Raw genomic sequence first — 24,274 nt, 5'->3', positions numbered from 1 at the left:
ACATGTGGAGATTCCCAGGCTAGGGGTCGAATTGGAGCTGTAGCTGCTGGCCTATGCCACAACCACAGCAATATGGGATCTGAGCTGTGTCTGTGATTTACACCACAGCTCTCGACAACGCCGGATCCTTAACCCACTGAGCGAGGCCGGGGATTGAATCTGAGTCCTCATGGATGCTAGTCGGCTTCATTAACCACTGAGCCACAACGGGAACTCCTATCTATAGTCTTTCGTAAACTGAATTGTGTTCCCTCAAAATCCATATGCTGAAGTCCTAACCCTACTACATTAGAAGCTGACCTTGTTTGGACACAGGGTCATTGCAGATATAATTGACTAAGAAGAGGTCATTCTTGGAGTAGGATGGGCCCCTCATCTAATACGACTGTGTCCTTATTAAAAGGGAAACTTGGACATAGAGACACCCATCAGGAAAAGCTGTGTGACCGCAGATGCTGAGGCTGGAGGGATGCGGCCACAAGACAAGGGACGCCAAGGAGTGCCGGCCACCACCCAAGGCCAGGAGAGGCAGGAAAGTGCCCTCCCCCTGAGCACAGCCCTGCAGGCACTGTGATTTCAGATTTCCGGCCTCTGGAACTGTGGGAGAACAAATGTCTGTTAATTTAAGCCCCACTCTGGTGCTGTTTACAGCCACCCCAGGACGCTTAAGCCAGAGAACACAGTTCTGATGTGGTGGATATATCATTGTCCCCTGGTACTTGCTGGCTTTCTGTGCGAGGAGTTATGCATCTGCCCCTTGATGGCAGGCTCCTGGCAGCTTCAGGCGTGGTCTTACCTGGGACAATGAGGTGTGGACGGAAACTTCTGGAACCCTTGCATGACAAAGCCCAGCCCCACCCCACCCCCGGTTAGGCCTTGCTGCTCAGCGTGCTGGGCCAGGAGGTGAGTGTGGAAGGGCGGTTTACATTGTAAGATGCTGACCTCCGGGCTGTTCCCCACAGTGATGCCTGAACTAGGCTGACTCCAGCACTAAAACCACTGGGGAGTGAATGTCGAATGGGAGCCACAGCTGCCGGCCAGCACCACAGCCATAGCAGCACAGGATCCAAGCTGTGTCTGCGACCTACACCACAGCCCACAGCAACGCCGGATCCTTAACCCACTGATCAAGGCCAGGGATGGGACCTGCATCCTCATGGATACTGGTCGGGTTCGTTACTGCTGAGCCACAACGGGAACTCCTCATCTACTGCACTTTTAAGAGAATGTTAAAAACTATTATGCGGAATCCAGACTAGATTTTGTAAACTCGAGGAGTTTGGCCACACTGAAATACAAGAGGGATCTTCACTGGGTTATAGCTTTACTGGCAACGCTTATTCTCTTATTCATGCTTCTATTCATTTTATAAACTATCAATAATAACTATAAATTTATTTCTTTATTTACTTACTTATCTATTTATTTATTTTTTTTTCTTTTTGGGGGCCGCATCCATGGCATATGAAAGTTCTCAGGCTAGGGGTCTGATCAGAGCTGTAGCTTCTGGCCTACACCACAACCACAGCAATTCAGGATCTGAGCCGAATCTGCAACCCACACCACAGCTTACGGCAATGCTGGATCCTTAACCCACTGAGCGAGGCCAGGGATCGAACCAGAGTCCTCATGAATACTAGTCGGGTTCGTTACTACTGAGCCATAACGGGAACTCCAACAGTAAGTACAAATTTATTCTAACATGATCAGGGGGAAAATATGTGTTACCAGTATATACGTTAAAATGCAAAGAATGATCAAAATGTCACCAGTAACATACCTTCGCACACCACATCATTAAAAGCAGAACCTCCAGGCATTCCGAGGCACGGGCTTGCCTCCTGAGCCCAGTTCAGTCCTTCCCAGGGCCCACGTCTCAGCAAATGTTTCAGTCAGGACAGATTAAGTTTTGCCGTAAACCAAGACGCTCATCTTTATTTCTAGGCAATTTATTTAAGAGCCTCCTAAAATCTACTGACTTCCAGGATGGAAATCATTCAAAAGCAAATGAGTTTCCCCACTGAGAAAACCTGAGATCATCCCTCAGCCCTGGAAAGGACAGAACTGAGTGGTAATTTTCGCTCCTGCGGGGAGATAGGCAGTGGGGGGGCTGGCACTGTCTCTAGACTGCTCTGTGAAGGAGAGCAGAGCAGAGAGTGGCAGGTGCAGCCAGTGTGGCGGCTATTCCGGGGGAGGGGGGCGGAGGGGGCTTCGGAGGAAGCTGCTCCTGGATGCGCATCCTCGGTCCCCAAGGAGCAGATGCCTGAGCCTTCTGGCAGATCCTCACGCCTGCTGCTTCCCCCATTTACGTGCAGTTGGACCATTTCCTATGGATTGGAGTCCCCGGAATCCATCTTCAGGAGCAAGAGATTCTTCAGAGCTACCCACAGAGCAGGAAGGGCCCAGGGCCACGTGGCCCCGGCCCTGGACCTCTCAGCCCCTCCCCATCCTCACGGTGCACCACCCACAGGCCTTGCAAAGTCACGCCCTGTCCCCCAGGGTCCTTTCACTTTGTGGGAGGAGTCAGGGTCTGCCTTGAGGAGTCAGCCTCTGCCACAGTCGTGCTTCTTAACCAATCAGCCCCAAACTCAGCGTATTCATTTAGCTCACCATTTGGCAAGTCAGTGAGTACACTGGGCTCTGGACAGTGGTTCTCCCGGCCCAGGCTGGGCCCCCTTCGTTTGTCAGGGGGTAGGATGGCTGTGGGCTGGTCTAAGCTGATCTAGGCTGGTCTAGGCTGGTCTAGGTTGGCCTAGTTTGGCCTCGGCTCAGATGACCAGGCTCTGTTCGTGTCTCCCATCCCTGAACCAAAGCCGATGCTGTCCTAGTGACAGTGGGGGAGGAAGGAAAGCAGAGGTGTGGGCACAGCCTCTGCAGTGTCACATCTGCTATCATCCTATTGGCCAGAGCAAGTCACACCTCTTGGTGGGATGGGCCCTCTGGTCAACAGCAAGGGAGGGTGGGGACCTGGGGCCATGACACATTCAGTCCCCCTCACTGACCGCTGTGCTCTGTGACCTGACTGAGACTGTCCCTCGGTCTTGAGCAGTCTCACGACCACGGCCTCTTCCAATCACACTTGACCCTCAGGTCAAGCCTCGCTTCCTCAAAGAAGCATCTGTGAACACCCGGGACCATGACAGGCTCCTCTCCTGCACCCCCACATCACTCTGACACTGTCCCTCCAGCTCTTCCACAAGGTGGGATAGCAAACGATTCCTTGATATGTCACCTTCGGCCGGATACCCCAGGAGGATGAAGACCTCCTCAACCGCGTGGCTTTCACATGTTCGCTCCCAGCACCAGGCGCCAAGTGGCCAGTGCTCAGTGAATGGTGGGTGACCAAATGAATGAGCAAGAGAGCTAAGGATCCTGTGGCTTAAAAGGGTCAAGGTGACTAATGAGGAGTTCCCGTTGTGGCGCAGTGGTTACTGAATCTGACTAGGAACCATGAGGTTGCGGGTTCGGTCCCTGCCCTTGCTCAGTGGGTTAACGATCCGGCGTTGCCATGAGCTGTGGTGTAGGTTGCAGACATGGCTCGGATCCAGCGTTGCTGTGGCTCTGGCGTAGGCCGGTGGCCACAGCTCCGATTTGACCCCTAGCCTGGGAACCTCCATATGCCGCGGGAGCGGCCCAAAGAAATAGCAAAAAGACAAAAAAAAAAAAAAAAAAGTGACTAATGAGTCACAGTTCCCACTGGGGCACAATGGGACCAGCAGAGTCTCGGCAGCACTAGGATACCTGTTCGATCCCCCTCCCCAGCACAGAGGGTTAAAGGATCTGGCATTGCTGCAGCTGCAGCGTAGGTCGCAACCGTGGCTTGGATCCGATCCTTGACCCAGGAATTCCATATGCCAAAAGGCAGCCAAAAAAGAAAAAAAAAAAAAAAAGGTGGGATATTGGGTGGTTTGCCTATATGTGGTTTAAGCCTCACCAAAGTGGCCCAATGACACCCCTGCCTCTTCTTTCCTTCTCCCCTGGGGAGGGGACCATCTGGAGAATGAGAGGTGATCCCCTCTGATACCACAACCCTCTAACCTGGGTCCATCCCAGCCCACATCTGATGGCTTCGACTGATAACCTGCTCGTCAAGACTCCATCCACGGCCCCACCCCTCTCTCTGTCCAGCTCCAGTTGTGTATTTCTGCAAAGCATAGACAGGCTCCTCATCCAGTCTGAGAGTAGCAGCTGGTTCTTCCAGACGCATGGGCTCACCACCAAGACAAATGCACCCGAGGAAGCAGGATGATGGGAACAAATTACATGTGCTCAGAAAGATAAATGGATGATAATTACTCACTGTAGCAGCTTCAGAGCAATACCCTCCAAATTACAATTGTCATTTTGATGCTGTGATAAATTATTTTAAAGAGGAAGACTGGTGAGTTAGCAAAATCTCGATCATTCTCGTGAACGTTCCCAATCTTGACAGCAGTGAATACTGGCAAGCTTTCTGTTGTTTTCTTCTTCTAGCTGAGACCTGAGGAAGTGGCTGCAGGGACACAGGTGAGACCGGAGTGTGGCAGTGAGATAAAAGTGAAGCTCCAGGACCCCACACAGAGCCCACAGCCCTAGTGAAACACAACCTACAGGGCACTGACCTTACAGCAGGAGGCCACAGAGCCCACACACTAGGCAGGGGATGTCTTCAGCTGTGAGGAGCTGGAAATCTGGTGGAACCATGTCTAAACACTGGCTACTCAGAGTGGGGCCCAAGCAGGTAGCACCAACAGCACTGGTGAGTTGATGACACAGACACTCAGCCCATCCCAGAACCAGAATCTGCATTTCAGCCCAGCCCCCAAGGAGTTCCTACACACAGTAAGGAGTCCAGAAGTGGGCAGGTGCTTGGCCTTGTTTTGACAGCCTAAGGATGTCATAACTGAAATTTCTGTCAGAGAATGTCTTTGACCTCCTCGTGGTTGCAAGATGGATGCTGCAGCTCCAGCCATCAAACTACATTTCAGGAAGAAAGGAGGAAGAGAAATGGGTAGAGGGAGAGACAGCACCTAGATCTGGAAAGAAATCTTCCCCATAAATTCTCAGAGACCAGAACAATGTCACCTGGCTATACCTACCTGCAAGAGAAGCTGTGAATACAGGTTTGGGATTTAGCTGGGCATATTTCTTCCCTGAACAAAATTAAGGTTTTGTAAGAAAAGAAGAAGAGGAGAGGAGCTACATGGTAAGCAAGTAGCAGCGTCTGCTTTTACACCATATATGCTGTCAAAGAATGCACATTGTTGTCCTGAAACATACCTCCATCCCCCAAGAAAGAGCAAATCTCCAGATTGAAGCTGGAGACCAAAGCGGAGGAGTCAAAGGATCACCCACATGGCATCACATCAGAGAAGACTGGGTGTCTGGGGAGTTCCCATTGTGGCTCAACAGGTTAAGAACCCAACTGGTATCTATGAGGATTTGGGTTGGATCCCTGGCCTCACTCAGTGGGTTAAGGATCTGGCATTGCCACAAGCTGTGGTGTAGCTCACAGATGTGGCTGGGATCCAGCATTGCTGTGGCTGTGGTGTAGGTCGGCAGCTGTAGCACCGATTTGACCCCTAGCCTAGGTGCCACAGGTGTGGCCCTAAAAAGAAGAGGAAGGAAGGAAAGAGCAGGGGGAGTGGAGGGGAAGGGAGGGAGGGGAAAGATGGAAGGAAGAGAAAGAAAGACAGAGGGAAGGAAGGGAGGGAGAGAGAGAGAAAGAAAAAGAAAGAAAAGAAAGAACAAGGAAGGAAGGAAAGAAGGGAGAAAGGAAGGAAGAAATGGAGTTCCCACTGTGGCTCAGCAGAAAGGAATCTGACTAGCATCCATGAAGATGAAGGTTCGATCCCTGGCCTCACTCACTGGGTTATGGATCCGGAGTTGCTGTGAGCTGTGGTATAGGTTGCAGACGCAGTGGATCTGGAGCTGCTGTGCCTGTGCCATAGGCCAGCAGCTGTAGCTCTGATTCAACCCCTAGCCCAGGAACTTCCATATGCCATGGGTTCAGCCCTGAAAAACCAAAAACAAAAAAAAAAGTACAGAAAAGAAAAAGACAGGATCAACTATAATAGAAAAAATAAAAATCAAGAGGAAAGAAAGACAAAAGAGAAAGGAAAAGAAAAAGAAAAGAGGGAGTTCCCGTCGTGGCGCAGTAGTTAACGAATCCGACTAGGAACCATGAGGTTGCGGGTTCGGTCCCTGCCCTTGGTCAGTGGGTTAACGATCCGGCGTTGCCGTGAGCTGTGGTGTAGGTTGCAGACGCGGCTCGGATCCTGCGTTGCTGTGGCTCTGGCGTAGGCCGGGGGCTACAGCTCCGATTCGACCCCTAGCCTGGGAACCTCCATATGCCGCAGGAGCGGCCCAAGAAATAGCAAAAAGACAAAAAAAAAGAAAGAAAGAAAAAGAGAAAAGTACGTGTCTAGAAACTTATGTCCTACACACCCATGTCAGACTTACCGCAGCATACCACAGGGGAGACAGAGAGCCTGCAAAAGGCAGGCAGAGGACTGCAGAAAGAGAAGGACCAACCTAAGTCTAGCACTGAAGGGACTTCCTTGCAATTTTTTTTTTCATGGTAAAACAATAGTAACATGATTTCAACAAACAAAAATAAGAGTTTAGGATGAGATAATAAAATATAATAATGTGACTTGAAAGACAGTTGCAGATCTAAGGAGAAACATTGAGGACCAAAAATAACCCCATGATGGATCTAATAAATAACCTAGAAGTAGTAAGAAATATAATAATGATACCGAAAGCTGACCTTTTTTCAGAACTTTGTATCCTGTTTTTATTTGTAAAATAATCCTTTGTTATGACAGAAGTAGTAGATATGCATAGTCAAATATTAGGAAACAAAAATTTAAAAATTAAGCTTCACAAAAAAATAAATAAAATTGTTTTTTTTTTTCTTTTTTGGTCTTTTTGCCTTTTCTAGGGCCGCTCCTGTGGCACATGGAGGCTCCCAGGGTAGGGATCTAATCGGAGCTGTAGCTGCCAGCCTATGCCAGAGCCACAGCAACTCGGGATCTGAGCCGTGTCTGCGACCCACACCACAGCTCACAGCAACTCGGGATCCTTAACCCACTGAGCGAGGCCAGGGATCTAACCCGCAACCTCATGGTTCCTAGTCAGATTCGTTAACCACTGAGTCACGACAGGAATTCCTAAATAAATAATTTAACGTCACAGATTTCTTTTGTGGTGCAGCAGGTTAAGGATCCAGCATTGTCACTGAAGAAGCTTAAATCATTTCTGTGGTGGTGGTTCAATCCCTGGATGGGGAACTCCCACATGCTACAGATGTAGCCAAAAAAAAAAAAAAGTAAAATAAACTTCACATTTTCACCATCCAGATACCTCTGCTGTTTACACGTACTGCCTCTTTTTTTTTTTTTTTTTTGCTTTTTGGGGCCACACCCTAGCATATTATATATGGAGGTTCCCAGGCTAGGGGTCTAATCGGAGCTACAGCTGCTGGCCTACACCACAGCCACCACAATGTAGGATCTGATCCGCATCTGTGACCTACACCCCAGTTCACGGCAACACTGGATCCTTAACCTACTGAGTGAGGCCAGAGATTGAACTGGAAACCACTGAGCCACGATGGGAACTCCCTATCTTGTATTTTAATCTCATTTAATGCCCAGATCTTTTTTAAACTTCCTGAGCTGACCTAAAATTGTCCCATCCAGCTGGTCTAGTGAAACCAGTATCAAGAGCCACACAACACACTGGGTTGTTAGGCCCTTGAGTTTCTTTTAACTGAGCAGAGTCCCTTGTTGGAGTGACTCAGGACATTTGTTCCATAGAATGTCTCAACTTCTAGCCTTTCTACTCACTTTCTGCTGATGTCATTAACTTGTTCCTCTATCTCCCGCATTATCTATAAGCTAGAAGTTGCATCTAAAGGTTCACGCTGTGGATGAAGAATGTCTGTCGCCTGCCATATTAGCAAATCAAAGATGCAGCAGCCATCAAGCCTTCAGCCACTGAAGCCCCTCTCCCCCTCCCCCCACAGACTGTGCATCCCAAGAGGACTTAGAGAAAGGCAGGATACTGGCCCTAGACAGCTGAAATGTGTATCAAAGGAATCATTTCAAGGAGCCCAGACTCTTGCATCTTCCCATATATAGAAAAGGGATAAATTCATTAACTTGAGATGGCTGGTTTTCATTAATTTAAAAATCTTTTGATGTTCTGACTACCTGGAGTTTTGTTGGGGTTTGTTTGTTTGTTTGTCTTTGCAAAAACTCCTATATATCCCGTCTCTTTCTTCACCCCTTGGGAGCAGTCCCTCAGGGTGATCTGAGAGGTTGTCTCCCGGGCCAAAATCCTAACTGTGTCCACTGAATAAAACATAATTCTCGGAGTTCCCGTCGTGGCGCAGTGGTTAACGAATCCGACTAGGAACCATGAGGTTGCGGGTTCGATCCCTGCCCTTGCTCAGTGGGTTAACGATCCGGCGTTGCCGTGAGCTGTGGTGTAGGTTGCAGACGCGGCTCGGATCCTGTGTTGCTGTGCCTCTGGCATAGGCCGGTGGCTACAGCTCCGATTCGACCCCTAGCCTGGGAACCTCCTTATGCCGTGGGAGCGGCCCAAGAAATAGCAACAATAACAACAACACAACAACAACAACAACAACAAAAAAGACAAAAGACAAAAAAAAAAAAAAAAAAAAAACCCATAATTCTCTCTCTCTCTCTTTTTTTTTTGCTTTTTAGGGCCTCACCAGCAGCATATGGAAGTTCCCAGACTAGGGATTGAATCTGAGCTACAGCTGCTGGCCTATGCAATAGCCACAGCAATGTGGGATACAGGCTGCATCTGCAACTTACACCACAGCTCACAACAATGCCAGATCCTGAACCCACTGAGTGAGGCCAAGGATCAAAGCCACGTCCTCACAGATACTGGTCGCATTTGTTTCCGCTCGCTGCACCACAATGAGAACTCCCTAGGTTATGCATTTTTCCTCAATCGACAATGCATTCAGGAGTTCCTGTCGTGGTGCAGCAGAAACAAATCCTACTAGGAACCATGCGATTGCAGGTTTGATCCCTGTCCTCAATCAGTGGGTTAAGGATCCAGTGTTGCTGTGAGCTGTGGTGTAGGTCGAAGACACGGCTTGGATCTGACGTTGCTGTGGCTGTGGCCAGCAGAAACAGCTCCGATTAGATCCCCAGCCTAGGACCCTCCATATGCTACGGGTGCAGCCCTAAAAAGACAAAAGGACAAAAACAAAAACAATGCATTCAAGTGAAAAGTCTGAAGTGTTCCTACTCCTTGGAGTGTTTCATGTTGAATTACATCATAATGTCCTATCATTAATGATGTGGGCATTAGCCCTTGATTTCAGACAATAACAGCCTGATTCTTCCCTTTTCACTTATCTCTTCAAGCTTGCATCCAGAAAGTAATCTTTATGGTGTTTCTTTAGCACTTTACGAGTAGTTCCTCACCAATCATTCACTGCATTATGTTAACACCACTTTATAATCCTTGCCTGGAGCCATAATTTCATTAGAGTTTGCTAATGAAATGGAGGACGCTGTGGGTACAAGTCCCTTCTGTGTCCCCCGTTTCCTGTTTGTAGGAAATAGGCTTCATTCAGCCACCTTGACCTTCGATGAATTCCAAAGGACAGATTCAAACAATTGTTTCTCTGGGATTCCTGTCATGGCACAGCGGAAATGAATCTGCCTAGGAACCATGAGGTTGCAGGTTTGATCCCTGGCCTTGCTCAGTGGGTTAAGGATCCAGCATTGTCATGAGCTGTGGTGTAGGTTGCAGACACGGCTAGGATCTGGCATTGCTATGGCTGTGGCGTAGGCCGGTGGCTACAGCTCTGATTAGACCCCTAGCCTGGGAGCCTCCATATGCCATGGGTGTGGCCCTAAAAAGACCAAAAATAAAACAACAACAACAAAAAAAACAAACAGTCACTTCTCCAGGAGGCAGGGAATGGAGAAACAAGGCAGGAGAAGTCAAGAAACAATAGTGCAGCCTTGGGGCTGGGTTCTAGTTCTCCCTTGAGGAATATACAGAACAACAACGGTGTTGAGCTCTCCTGCAGGAACTAAGGCCCCCACCCAGGTGGAGCATTGTAACTTCAGGCTGAGCACAAGATGCCTGGAGCCCCTCCTGACCTCCCCATCAACCTATCAGAAGAAAGCCTGCCCACAGTGGAAAATGACAAAGACTCTGACCCTCTCCTGAATAAAGCAATGTTTCCTGTTCCAACCAATGCTTAAATCTTGAGTATTGGCTTTCAAGGGGTGAGCAGCCAAACCTGAGCGTGGTAACACTATCTTAAATTTTTCTAACTCAGTTATCATTTCTGTATGTATTATCTGCCATTGAAGATCAAATGATTGCCATCGAAGGAAGGCTTGAGTAAACACAGATGAAAAAGATAATTAAGAGAGAAGTTAGGAGTTCCCATCGTGGCACAGTGGTTAATGAATCCGACTAGGAACCATGAGGTTGCGGGTTCGGTCCCTGCCCTTGCTCAGTGGGTTAACGATCCGGCGTTGCCGTGAGCTGTGATGTAGGTTGCAGATGCGGCTCGGATCCCGCGTTGCTGCAGCTGTGGCGTAGGCCGGAGGCTACAGCTCCAATTCGACCCCTAGCCTGGGAACCTCCATATGCCGCAGGAGCGGCCCTAGAAATGGCAAAGGGACAAAAAAAAAAAAAAAGAGAGAGAGAGAGAGAGAGAAGTTAATCATTGTGGAAGATGTACAAAAAAAATTCAACATGGAGGTCCTAGTTTTGGCTCAGCGGAAACAAATCCAACTAGTATCCATGAGAATGCAGTTTTGATCCCTGGCCTTGATCAGTGGGCCAGGGATCAGGCCTTGCCATGAGCTGTGGTGTAGGTCACAGATGAGGCTCAGATCCTGCGTTGCTGTGGCTGTGATGAGGGCAGGCAGCTGTGGCTCCGATTCCACCTCTAGCCTGGGAACTTCCAAATGATGCGGGTATGGCCCTAAAAAGCAAAAGAAAGAATGAAAGAAAGAAGAAAGGAAGGAAGGAAGGAAGGAAGGAAGGAAGGAAGGAAGAAAGAAAGAAAGAAAGAAAGAAAGAAAGAAAGAAAGAAAGAAAGAAAGAAAGAAAGAAAGAAGGAAAGAAAATTCAACATAAGGAAATCTGATTTCCCTGAAGGCAAGAACTCAGCAAATGGAAGATGTAATGTCTTCAAAGATAGCAAGAAAGTTCCCTGAAATAATAACAATGAACAACATTGGACTGGCAGTGAACCAGGAGGGAAGGGGGGCAGGGCACAACCCTAGAGGACATGACAAACTGATTAGAACCAACTAGGTCCACGCTGGTGGGTGATTTGACGTCCAGTGGAACTTGAGCTTCATCCTACACTCCCTGTAACACATTAGCGGAATGACACTCCCACAGGCGCCGGGACAGTTGAGACTGATCATAAAAGGCCGAAAAGAAGGTGATGGCCCAGTGCCTGGAAACCCCATCCTTTCCCGAAAATAGTTGGAAACATTCCTCCCCCCCATCATTAGCCGATGAAATTGCCCCGCCCATAAAAACTCACCACCCCCTCTTTTGGGGCCTACACTGTCTGGAGTGTTTCTCCCAGGGCCATCCTCTCAGCTTTTGAGATGGTCCACACTCTCTCTCAATAAATCTACTTACGTATCGCTTTCCCTCTGGCTAAATTCCTTCTGTGCTGAGACATAAAGAACCTGAACTTCACTAAGTCCTGGGACCAGATGTGTGATTTTAATTAAAAAGGGCGGGGGGAGTTCCCGTCATGGCTCAGTGGTTAACGAACCCAACTGGTATCCATGAGGACTCGGGTTCAGTCCCTGGCCTCGCTCAGTGGGTTAATGATCTGGCGTTGCCATGAGCTATGGTGTGGGTCGCAGACACAGCTTGGATCTGGTGTTGCTGTGGCTGTGGTGTAGGCCAGTAGCTGTAGCTCTGATTCAGCCCTTAGCCTGAGAACCTCCATACACCTCAGGTACAGCCCTATAAAGACAAAAAGACCAAAGGGGGGGGGGGGGTTTTCCAAGTCCCAGTCTGAGTTTTGGCTGGGTTTGAGTCCCAGCACAGGGGTTTGAGTCTAAATTTGAGGTGTAGGGTTTCAGCAGATCTAAAGAGGATATTGTTTTCCAGGAAATTTGATAGGAAATACCCAACACGGCAACATATCTGAGCTTAAGCTACAGAACGCCAAGGGTAAAGGCGAATCCTTCAGGCAGCAAAAACTAAATAATTTACCAAAAAACACAGAATGGCCTCAGATATTCCCATCAACCTTTAGTACCAGAAGACAGCAGGAAAACCATGACTAAGGCTGTAGGGTCCATAGAAGGCACCCCTGGCTTCAAGTACACCCAAGTACACAGGCAGAGGTGTGCCTTCTCCAACACGAAAGAATCTTTCCTGAAAACAGACTCTCCCCCACCAATGCAATTCAGAACTGAATTCAAATTTCAGGAATAAAAGGGCTGTGGCAGTTTTGCTGGCGGGGAGCCCTGGACCCACTGCAAGACATATCTAATTCAAAACCTCTCTGGGAATCATAACTGTAGGATGGAATAGCAATGTCATAAAGCAGGAGAATATAAAAATGAGGATATAACCAACAAAAGTAGAAGGTAGAAAAAAATTTAAATTAAAAAAAAATTTGAGTTCCCATTGTGGCTCAGCAGTAACAAACCTAACTGGTATCCATGAGGACGCAGGTTCAATCCTGGCCTTGCTCAGTGGGTTAAGGATCTGGCATTGCTGTCAGCTGTGGTGGAGGTTGCAGACGCAGCTAGGATTTGGTATTGCTGTGGCTGTGGCATAGGCCAGCAGCTGTAGCTCCGATTCAACCCCTGTCCTAGGAACTTCCATATGCTGTGAGTGCAGCCCTAAAAAGACACACACAAAAATTTTTTTTAATTAAAAAAAGTAAAAGACTTCCCTGATGGCTCAGTGGGTTAAGAACGTGGTGTCGTCACTGATGTGGTTCTGGTAACTGCCATGGCATTCCGCATGGGCTACAGAAGCAGCCCAAAATTAAATTAAGTTAAATTAAAATTTTAAAAAGGAGAAGGTGGAAGGGCAGAAGACAGGCTGTCTTCACTCCATGAGTCATTGTGTGACTGATTCCACTAGAGAAAGGAAAACTCGTTCTCCCTTCCCTTGGCCTCTCGGCACCACCTCCCAGCTCCTCCACTGTTCACCATCTAGAAAGCTCTCCTTTGGGAATTTTTAGGGAGGCTTCATTATGCAGGCCTGATCCACTCAATCTCCAGCTCTCTCCCCTTCCCAGAGATCAAGGGCAGGGATGAGAGTTCCAGTCCCCTAATCACATAGTCACAGTGTTGCTCCCCTGCCACCTGCTCCTACCCAGGAGCCCCCAGCCACTGGTCATCCTATTAACATACAAAGCACGTGTCCCACTTCAGAGGTGTGTCAGGAAACAGGGGCAGAGAGAAAAAATATATATATTTCTTAGTATGTCACACTTATTTTTCAGATGTCATAGCCATATCTAAAATAAAGCTGTGGTGGAGTTCCCGTCGTGGAGCAGTGGTTAACGAATCCGACTAGGAACCATGAGGTTGCGGGTTCGGTCCCTGCTCTTGCTCAGTGGGTTAACGATCCGGCGTTGCCGTGAGCTGTGGTGTAGGTTGCAGATGCGGCTCGGATCCTGCGTTGCTGTGGCTCTGGCGTAGGCCGGGGGCTACAGCTCCGATTCGACCCCTAGCCTGGGAACCTCCATATGCAGCGGAAGCAGCCCAAAGAAATAGCAAAAAGACAAAAAAATAAAAAAATAAAATAAAATAAAATAAATTAAAGCTGTGGTATATATACACAATGGAATACTACTCAGCCATAAAAAAGAACAAGATAATGCCATTTGCAGCAACAAGGATGGAACTAGAGACTCATATTAAGTAAGTCAAAAAGAGAAAGACAAGTACCATATGATATCACTTTTATCTGGAATCTAATATCTGCATAAATGAACTCACCTGCAGAAAAGAAAAAACTCATGGACTTGGTTGCCAAGTGGTAGAGGGAGGGAGTGGGATATACTGGGAGTTTGGGGTTGGTAGATGCAACGTATTGCATTTAGAGTAGATAAGCCATGAGGTACTGCTGTATAGCACAGGGAACTATATCTAGTCACTTGTGATGGAACATGATGGAGGATAATGTGAGAAAAAGAATGTATATATAGGAGCTCTTGTTGTGGCTCAGTGGTTAAAGAACCCAGTTAGTATCCATGAGGACTCAGATTCTATCCCTGGCCTCGATCAGTGGGTCACAGGTCTAGCGTTGCCGTGAGCTGTGGTGTAGGTTGCAGACTCGGCGTGGATCCTGTGTTACTGTGGCTGTGGGGTAGGCTGGCAGCTACAGCTCTGCTTCGACTCTTCGCCTGGGAACCACTGGGATATATACCATGGCTTTGTTTTAGATATGCCGCAGGTGTGGGCCCTAAGGAGACAAATATATATATTTATGAATGACTGGGTCACTTTGCTGTACAGCAGAAATTGACAGAACATTGTAAATCAACTATAATAGAAAAAATAAAAATCTTTTAAAAAATTCAAAAAACAAAGCCATGTTTTTCTGAAAGAGGATGGAAAGCTTTTATTGCTCTTCAGCAACTTTTTAAAAATACATTTAGAGAGCTCTTTCAAGAAGTCACAGTTGACAGAGAAAGAAATATTTATTTGCATTTCGAAAATTCCTTAGTTTCCATTCCTCACCTTAAATTCAAGTGCATGAAATGTAACTTACTGAACAGAGCATCTGCAGTCAGGTCACATTTGTACAAGAGTGCTTCTATTTATCTGTCTCTCCACGCTGTGCTTACCTGGAGTAACCATCACCGAATGTTAACAATATTAACAGCAGAATTTCCTTGGCCAAGGCGCTTCCCGTGAGATTTTGCATTTTTATCTTTGTATTTTCTGCATTGATTAAATTCTTTGTAATGTGTTAGGAGTTCCCATTGTGGCTCAGCATGTTAAGAACCCGACTAGTATCCATGAGGAGGTGAGTTCAATCCCTGGCCTCACTCAGTGGGTTAAGAATCTGGCGTTGCTGTGAGCTGTGGTGTGGGCTGGAGGCTGCAGTTCTGATTGGACCCCTAGGCTGAGAACTTCCATGTGCTGCAGGTGCACCCCTAAAAAAAAAAAAAAAAAGGAAAGAAAATTCTTGGTAATATGCATGCTTTCCTTTTTGCAAAAACAATAGAGTACCTTCCTCCAAAGGACAAATACAGACGGCCTAAGAAGCAAAATATCAGGCTTTGATAGTTGTTAATGCCAGGTCATGGTACATGAATATTTGTATACTATTCTGTCCTCTTAAATTTTTTTTTAAAGGGAGGGGGGCCAGGAGAGTGCATCCTGATCCCTTAGACTGCTGTTTGCCTTTGTTTCTCTCTCTCTCCCTTTTTTTTTTTCTTTTTTGCTTTTTTAGGGCTGCACCCGCGGCATATGGAAGTCCCCAGGCTGGGAATAAAATTGGAGCTACAGCTGCCAGCCTACACCACAGCCACAGCTACAGCAACTCGGGATCCAAGCTGTGTCTGCGGCCTACACCATGGCTCACGGCAATGCCGAATCCCCAACCCACTGAGCGAGACCAGGGATCAAATCTGCATCGTCATAGATGCTAGTCAGATTCGTTTCAGCTGTGCCACAACAGAAACTCCCCTTTGTTTCTCTTTTTGATGGATTTCACCCCAATCCAGGAGTCAGAGGCTACAAAGCAGGAGGTGCTGCGTCCCTTCTACCTGCCCCCGCTCCCCGCTCCCCGCTCCAATGAGGCAGTGGGCACTGCAGCACAGAAACAGATCCACAAACACACTCTCTAAAACTGTAAGAACACAAGAGTCTCCAGTGGGGAGACTGCACGATGCCTCTAAAGGAGACTCCAGAAATCTGGCGGCTGCTCTGGAAAGGACAGTTGAGGAAGCTTTCAAAGCCCCACATTAATATCAGGCTGATGGAGTCCCTGGTGGTGCAGCAGGTTAAGGATCTGGCATTGTCGCTGCACTGGCTCAGGTCTCTGCTATAGCACAGGTTCAATCCCTGGCCCAGGGAACTTCTGCATGTCCAGCTGTGGCAAAAGAATAATAATAATGAAATAAAATAAAATCAGGCTGATAGCAGTTTCTCACAAGAAATCGTTTTCACATTGCGACTGCACCCCTGGTGGCCCTGGCTCAGAGTTTGGAGAGGCCCCCAGAGGGGACCCTGTCCTGTAGTTCTGGAAAGCCAGCCGCCACCCCAGTTAATTGCTTTATAATGGATGTGTGAGAACAATCGGCAATTCAGGCAACTGTTCTCTGTCTACAAGTTGAGATTTGATTACTTTTTTTATCACTAAATTAAATTCCTTCTCTTGCTTGTCTCGTTACATTAAATCTCTTTAAATCTTAATAGACTGCAGCTTCTCCCCACCGCTCAGGCCACTGATAACCATATGGGGGACTCTGGGGGGCCCCCAGAGCCTATAGGTGGGGAGGGAGGGGATAGGTGTGGGAGGAAGCCGGGAGGTGATACTGGGGGTGGGGGACAATGCTGGAATGGGGAGCTTCCAGAGGCAGGAAAGCTGCAAGGACACAGAGCTCGTCATACTTGGAGCATCTTGTTTCTCAGAATAGCTACAGGCAGACGAGGGACCAGTCCTGGCATTGGGTTCTCAATGAGGAACAGCTGGCCCCACATTCTCCTGCCTGACCGCATTCTTGCCCATGCGCCAGCACAGCCAGACAGAGCCCACCCCCTGCCTCTGCCCTTGGGGCAGCTTTGACAAGAGGTCCCGGAGGGCCATCCGGCTGTACAGAAGCTTAGGCATCACTGCCCCTCTCCCAGGGTGGCTGGGGTGAGGGTCTCAAGAGCTTGCTGACATGTGAAAAGGCAGGGGCTTGATGAGTTGGGTGTGTTTCTCAGCACAGTCCCTTAACCTCCTTTTTTTTTTTGGCCAAAGATCAAACCCACACTGCAGTTGCAACCTGAGCCACACCTCAGCAAGGCTGGATCCTTAACCTGCTGCACCACACAGGGTACTTCCAAAGAAGCAATTTTAAAACATCCCAGCCCAATCAATACCAGTCCAGGAAAAAAAACACTTCAGACATGCAAGGGCTCAGACATACATTCATTCTTTTTTTTTTTTTTTTTTTGTCTCTTTCTCTCTTTTTGCAGCTGCACCTGTGGCTTGAAAGTTTCTAGGCTAGGGGTCAAATCAGAGCTACAGCTGCAGTTTACACCATAGTCACAGTGGATCCGAGCCACATCTGCAACATAAGCTGCAGCTTGCAGGAACACCAGATCATCCTTAATCCAATGAGCAAGGCTAGGGATCAACCCGGCATCCTCATGGACACTATGTCAGGTTCTTAACCCACTGAGTCACAACGGGAACTCCCACTTAACCTTCCCAACACTAAGCCTGAAACATCTACATCATGTCACATTAGCCATGCTTGCCCGGGTTTCCCATGCACGAAGGGGCCTGTAAAATTGCGTGCCTTCATCTTCCTACCAAGGACTTCACTGTCCTGGAGCGTTTGTGGGCTTCTTCAAGGAGTCAGCAGCTACAGAAGGGGCCTCAGCAGCATGGGCTGAGCAGCTCTGGGGTAGCAGAAGACCCCCAGTTTCACAGAGTTCACATTATGTCTCAGCAGTAATGAACCTGACCAGTATCCATGAGGACGCGAGTTCCATCCTTGGCCTCGTCAGTGGGTTAAGGATCCGGCATTGCTGTGAGCTGTGGTGTAGGTCACAGATGTGGCTCAGATCCCGAGGTGCTGTGGCTGTGGTGTAGGTCAGCGGGGGCAGCTCTGATTTGACCCCTAGCCTGGGAACCTTCGAATGCCGCGGGTTCGGCCCTAAAAAGACAAAAGGAAGAAAGAGAGATAGAAAGAAAGGCAGGAAGGAAGAAAGGAAACTCAGTGAGGAAACCGGGAGTGTGAGTCTGTCTCCAAGAGGCTGGTGAGGTGGAGGAGGAGGCTGTGTGTGATCTGTGAGGCTGGACGCTGGGCCCTGAGGTGAGGGTTTAGGAGGTGATCAGGTCATGAGGGTGGACCCCCATGAACCGGATCAGTGTCCTTATAAAAGAGGCCCTGAGGGCTCCCTGACCCCCTCTCCTCCAGGAGAGAGTGCAGAGAAGATACAGTCTGAACCAACAAGCGGGTCCTCACCAGGTGCCACATGTGCAGGCACCTGACCTCCTGCGTCCCACCTCTGGAGCTGTGAGAAATGAAGGGCGTTGTTGCAGCTGCCACGACTGTGGCACTTGTTACACAGCTGGAGCTGACTAGGATAGAGCCCTGCTTGAACTAAGGTCCAGGATGACAGGTGTGGACAGGAAGCATGGGAGACATGGGAGAACCATTGGGACCGTGAGGATGAGCCACACACACTTATCAGGCAGCAGAAGCAATGGGTACAACAGCAAATGATGGTGCTCCCCTGGGCCATCCTTGCAGGACCCCAGAGACATGGGGTCTACGGCCAGAGCTTCTTCAGGGGACATTGATGCAGAACAACAGAGGTCCTGACATCAATAGATGCTGGGATTACACAGTGTCATGGGCACTAGTGGGGTTTTTTGTTTTTGTTTTAGGGTTACACCTGTGGCATATGGAAGTTCCCAGGCTAGGGATCCAATTAAAGTGACAGCTGTGGCAACCCCAGAGCCTTAACCCACTGAACAAGGCCAAGGATCAAACCCACTTGGTCACAATGGGAACTCCTCAGTTTTGAGTCACAGAGTGCTGCCCTCTCAAGGGACCCATAGTGGCCTCCTTGAAGGCTGATCTGAGATGACAGACATGCCTCAGTGTGTCCAAAATGGAACAAATAGATACATAAAGCACATAAATATCCCATTAATAGTTCTTAGGATCTCCTGGAAAGGCTGGCATCACCCTGGGTACAAGCACATTGGTGTGCAGGCTTCTCTTTTGAATGAAAGTGCATGTCTTTGGGGCAGGACTGTGAGTTATTTATTCCAGAGTCCAGCCCTGCTGCTCACATCTAGCAGCTCTTTGAAAGGTTTGGTGAAATAAAGCATGAGGAAGACAGCAGCAGGGGCTGGTCACACTTCTGAGCTGAGTGCTGACTGGCTTGCTGCAGAGCTCCGGCCACACACGAAGATGGGGCTGGGGCTGTTCATTGTGGGGCTGGGGTTGTTCATGATATGGCTGAGGCTGTTCATTTCCTGGAGGTGCTTCAAGAAATGACTACACACTGGGGACCTTAACACAATGGCAGTGTGTCCTGTCACTTCCGGAGTCCAGAAGTCTGAAATCAGGCTCCCTCCGAGGCTCCAGGAGAGGGTCCTTCCTGCCTCGTGCAGCTCTGGTGGCTCCAGCATCCCTGGGCTTGTGGCCATACCCCTCCCATCTCTGCCTCCTTCTTCCCGTGGCTTCTCCCCTGTGCGTCTTTGTCTCCTTTTCCATCTCTCATAATGACACCTGTTGTTGGATTAAGGGTCCCACCTGGACAATCCAGAATGACCTCACCTCCACATCCTTAACTTGATGATATCTGTAAAGACTCCTCCTCCAAATATGTTCACATTCACCGGTATCTGGAGTTGGGGCTTAGACATATCTTTGGGGAGGGGAAGGGGGTATAAAATTCAGCCCACTACACTGACCCCCAGTTTGTCATGGCCTTCCTGAAACTGTGTCAAAGTCAAGGGAGCCATGAGGATGACGTAAGATCCTGGAGAGGCCCAGCCCCACCTACAGGGACAATTTGCCCAGACTCAGAGGGAGACCAATGGGTCTCTCACTGCCCCAAGCCCGCACAGCCTGGCTTCAGTTAGAGATGCCTGGGGAGCCCCAACAAAGCACACAGGCTCTCTGGTCTCTGTCCAGTGTCACTTGCACAGCTCAGACCCTTGTGTCTTCTGGGGAAAAGGGAAACCTCATGGCCTTCCCTCTCAATGGGGCACTGCTCGTTTCCAGGAAGCACTGTGGGAGTTCAAGGGCCTGCATTCTCACTGCCCCCAGACACCATGGCCAGGTGCAAAAGACAAAAAGACTACTTTCCTGGGAGGGCTCAAACCTCCAACGGAATTTCCACTTCCAGCCACCCTGGAGTCCTTGGGACAGATGTGCCTACATCCATGGACATCCAGAAAACTGGGCAACATGCATGAGACAACTGTCCTAGACCTCAAGCTGCAGGCACCGAGCAAGCTCTGCACGGGATTTCCATAGGGCCAACTGTCTGGCTGACTTGAGGAGACAGAGGTTGGAGATTAGGAGGCAGGTTTTGCAAAGGGAGGTGTCAAAGAGCTATACGGAGGAAGGGTTCTAGAAAACTGCACGGGGCTCCTCTTGAGTCTGGCTGAAAACTAAGACATGTGAGTATGGAGGGGGTGGGGGGCACCCACGGGGCTGGGCCAGGAAGAGAGAAGCCAGGGAACTGAAGCTGACAAATATAGCTGCTCGACAGCACAAAATTACGATGTCCAGCATCTAACTGCAAATTAGTATACATGCAAAGAGGTGGGAGCACACACTTCAAAACCTGGAGAAAAATGATTGAATAGAAGTTTGTCCAGACAGCAGTGGTGCAGGAGTTACTCAAGGGACCTGGGGGTGGGCAGCTGACTGTCGCTGCTCAGACTCCTTGGGAGTAGAATTGGTGGAATCCAGAGAGTCACATGGTCGCGCTGACATTAATAAAGCCTGGAAATGGGATTACCACTTCCCGGTAATCTTGAACTGCAGCATCAGTGGTCATTTTCCTGCAGCAGCTGCTCTGGCCTCAGGACCTAAATCACTGAAAATTCAGCTAAACTAATGGAATGAGCAGCATGCCTGCCTAAAAATAAATGAGGGCTAGTTTCTTCCTGAGCTAAAGTTCAAAGGCTTCCTCTCCCCCAAGGGTTCCTCCGCCTGGCTGGCTACTTGCACACTGTAGGTTGGAACAGAGCACACAGGCTGGACTTTGCACGGTTCCAGTGGGTCTATCAGCAGTGAGGTGCACTTTGTGTCTTTGGAGCCCTGTCTCCATGGGTCAAAGTAGGAAACGGACGGTCTTGAGACAAAGACTGTCTTGTTTTGTTACTTGAAGGTGCTGAAACCCGAAGCACTGAAACCTAAGCCCAAGCATAAGCCAATAAAAGTTTACATCTTGCTCATGCAAAACCCTGTATGGATGTTCCCAGTGATGCATGTGTTTTCTGGGGCTACTGTAAAAATACCACTGTCCAGATGCAAATAGAGATTCTTTTACTAAGTGAAGGCAGAAAGAGAAAGACAGATCCCATATGATATCACTTATATGTGGAATCTAAAAGATGGCACAAATGAACCTGTCCACAGAATAGAAACAGACTCACAGACACAGAGAACAGACTTGTGGTTGCCAAGAGGGACGGGAGTGGAATAGACTGGGAGTTTGGGCTTGGTAGATGCAAACTATTACATATAGAATGAATAAGCAATGAGGTCTTGCTGTACAGCACAGGGAATTACATCCAGTCTCTTGGGATAGACCATGATGGAAGATAATATGAGAAAAAGAATATATATATATATGTATATATATATATATACATATATATATATAATGTGACTGGGTCATTTTGCTCTACAGCAGAAATTGGCACAACGTTGTAAGTCAACTATGCTTTAATAAAAAATAAAATGAAAATTAAAAAAGTACCACTGTCCTCTCACAGCCTGGATGTCAGGAATCTGAGAGCTGCATGTCAGCAGGGCTGATGTTATGGGCTGAACTGCATCCCCCAAATTCACAGGTTGAAGTCCTAACCCCCACACCTCAGGATGTGACAGTACCTGGAAATGGATCTTTACAGAGGTAATAGAGGTCAGCGAGGTCATATGAGTGGACTCTAATCCAATGTGACTGATGTTCTTATATGAAGAGGAGGGAATTCCCGTTACCATGGCTCAGCGGCAACAAACCCAACCAGCAACCATGAGGACATGGGTTTGATCCCTGGCCTTGCTCAGTGGGTTAAAGATCTGGCGTTGCCAATAGCTGTGGTGTAGGTCACAGATGCGGCTCAAATCTGGTGTTGCTGTGGTGTAGGCCAGTGGCTACAGCTCTGATTCGCCCCCTAGCCTGGGAACCTCCATTGGCCGTATGTGGGGCCCTAAAAAGACAAAAATAGAAAATAAAAATAAAGAGGATATCAGGGGAGTTCCCTGGTGGTCTAGTGTTTAGGACTTGGCACTTCCACTGCTGTGGATCGGGTTCGATCCCTGGTCTGGGAACTAAGATTCCACATCAAGCTGTGGTACGCTGTGGCCAAGAGAGAGAAAGAGAGAGAGAGAGAGAGTCAGTCAGTCAGGACAGACACACACAGGGACACCCCACGTGAGGACAGAGGGAGGAGACGGCTGTCTACATGCTGAGAAGAGCGGCCTCAGGAGAAACCAGCCCTGCTGACACAGTGATCTTGGACATGTGGCCTCCAGGATGTGACAACATAAATGTCTGTTGATCAGGCCACCCCATCTGGGATGGTTGTTAGGCAGCCCCAGGACACTATCAGGGGCCTCGGGGCCTCCAGGTGGTTCCAGCTTGTGACGCCCTGTGCAGCCCAGGTGGCATTGGTCGGGACTCCTGCTGGGCCACTGGTGCCCATCATTTCGGAGCCCTGAGCCCAGAGGCTTCAGCCTGGAAGGTGAGGGAAACTGAGCGTGCTTTCCTGCAGGCAGCAATGAGAGCTATTTTTGATAAATGTATATATATATATTTTTTCTTTCCTTCTCTCTGGTGTTTTTACTCTGTGGGTATAGTTTAGCCTCTTTTTCCAACAAAGTAGGTCAGGAAAAAAAGCAATTCTTATGTGAGAGCCAGAAAAACCCTCACTTCCAGCAAACATAAATGCCAACTCTGGGAACACCAGTCCCCAAGGGCACGGCCTGCATATGGGCAGGGAGGCCCTGTGTGCTGGACGCAAGTCCCTCTTGAAGGCCCAGCCCCAGCTCCACTGCTGGTCACTAATGCACAAACTGGGCCACATGCCAGAACAGCGGTCACCAAATTAGGGGACGGCCACAGATTCAACTCTCATCAATGACTCCCTCTTGAGGAGTTTCTGTTGTGGCTTAGCGGTAATGAACTTGACTGGTATCCATGAGGACATGGGTTCAATTCCTGGCCTCACTCAGTGGCTTAAGGATCTGCCATTGCCATGAGATGCTGTGTAGGTGGCAGACTCGGCTCAGATCCTGAGTTGCTGTGGCAGTGGTGTAAGCCCACAGCTGTAGCTCTGATTTGATCCCTAGCCTGGGAATATCCATGTGCCATGGTGTGGGCCTAAAAAGAAAAAAAAAAAGACTTCTTGCCATTGAAAGACATCCTTGGTGGGAGTCTAGGTTTGGGAGTCAAAATTTCATGGAAGAGCTGAGGTTTGAGCTAGGAGCAGAGTGGCAGGTGGGGTTGGCTCTGAGACTCGGGATGGGGGAATAGAACATTCCAGTCAGGGGAGGCACAGGCAAGGCTGTGTGTGATGGGAGTGGGCAGGGGGCTAGGGAGGGGTGGGGTGTAAGGGGTGATGAGAGGCCAGGAATGGAGTCAACCTCTTTATTTTTTGGGTTTTTTCTTTTTTCTTTTTGCCATTTCTTGGGCTGCTCCCGTGGCATATGGAGGTTCCCAGGCTAGTGGTCGAATCAGAGCTGTAGCCACCGGCCCACACCACAGCCACAGCAACTCAGAATCCTACACCACAGCTCACAGCAATGGCAGATCCTTAACCCACTGAGTAAGGCCAGGGATCGAACCCGCAACCTCATGGTTCCTAGTCGGATTTGTTAACCACTGAGCCATGGCAGGAACTCCAGAGTCAACCTCTTTGAAATGTGGGCTGTGAAGGGCGGGAGAAACGGCCCTTCTCCACAGGAATGCTGAGTAAGGATGGCTAAGGATGGGGCGGCTTGACACAGCCAGCTCCTGGGGTACTGACGGAGCAGCAGAAAGGAGGAAACTTAGGGGAGAAAGGCCCTGACAAGAGGGGAGCTGTGATCCAGGACCATGAGGGTGGCTATTGACAGGAGCATTGCCCCTTCCATCCAAACAGGAGAGAATTGGAATTTCCTGCAGCCATCACCCTCACAAACAGAACCCCGGTTTTATCCAGGACAGCAAATGCCCAGCCCCCTGGATTAACTAGTTCACTGAAGCCAATCATTAAAACATGAATCTATTTCTGGCTGATGGACATGCACTATTTCAAACTTCCTTTCCAACAAAGCATTGCTAGTTATGTTCAACTGAACCTAAAAGAAAGTCTGCTGGAG

The sequence above is a fragment of the Sus scrofa genome, chromosome 14 (assembly GCF_054392235.1).
Source record: "Sus scrofa isolate SSC_HxYL_T2T_F1_AM1 chromosome 14, Sscrofa_HxYL_maternal_Yorkshire_Landrace_v2.0, whole genome shotgun sequence".
NCBI classification, from domain to species: domain Eukaryota; kingdom Metazoa; phylum Chordata; class Mammalia; order Artiodactyla; family Suidae; genus Sus; species Sus scrofa.
This window is presented reverse-complemented; position numbering follows the sequence as displayed.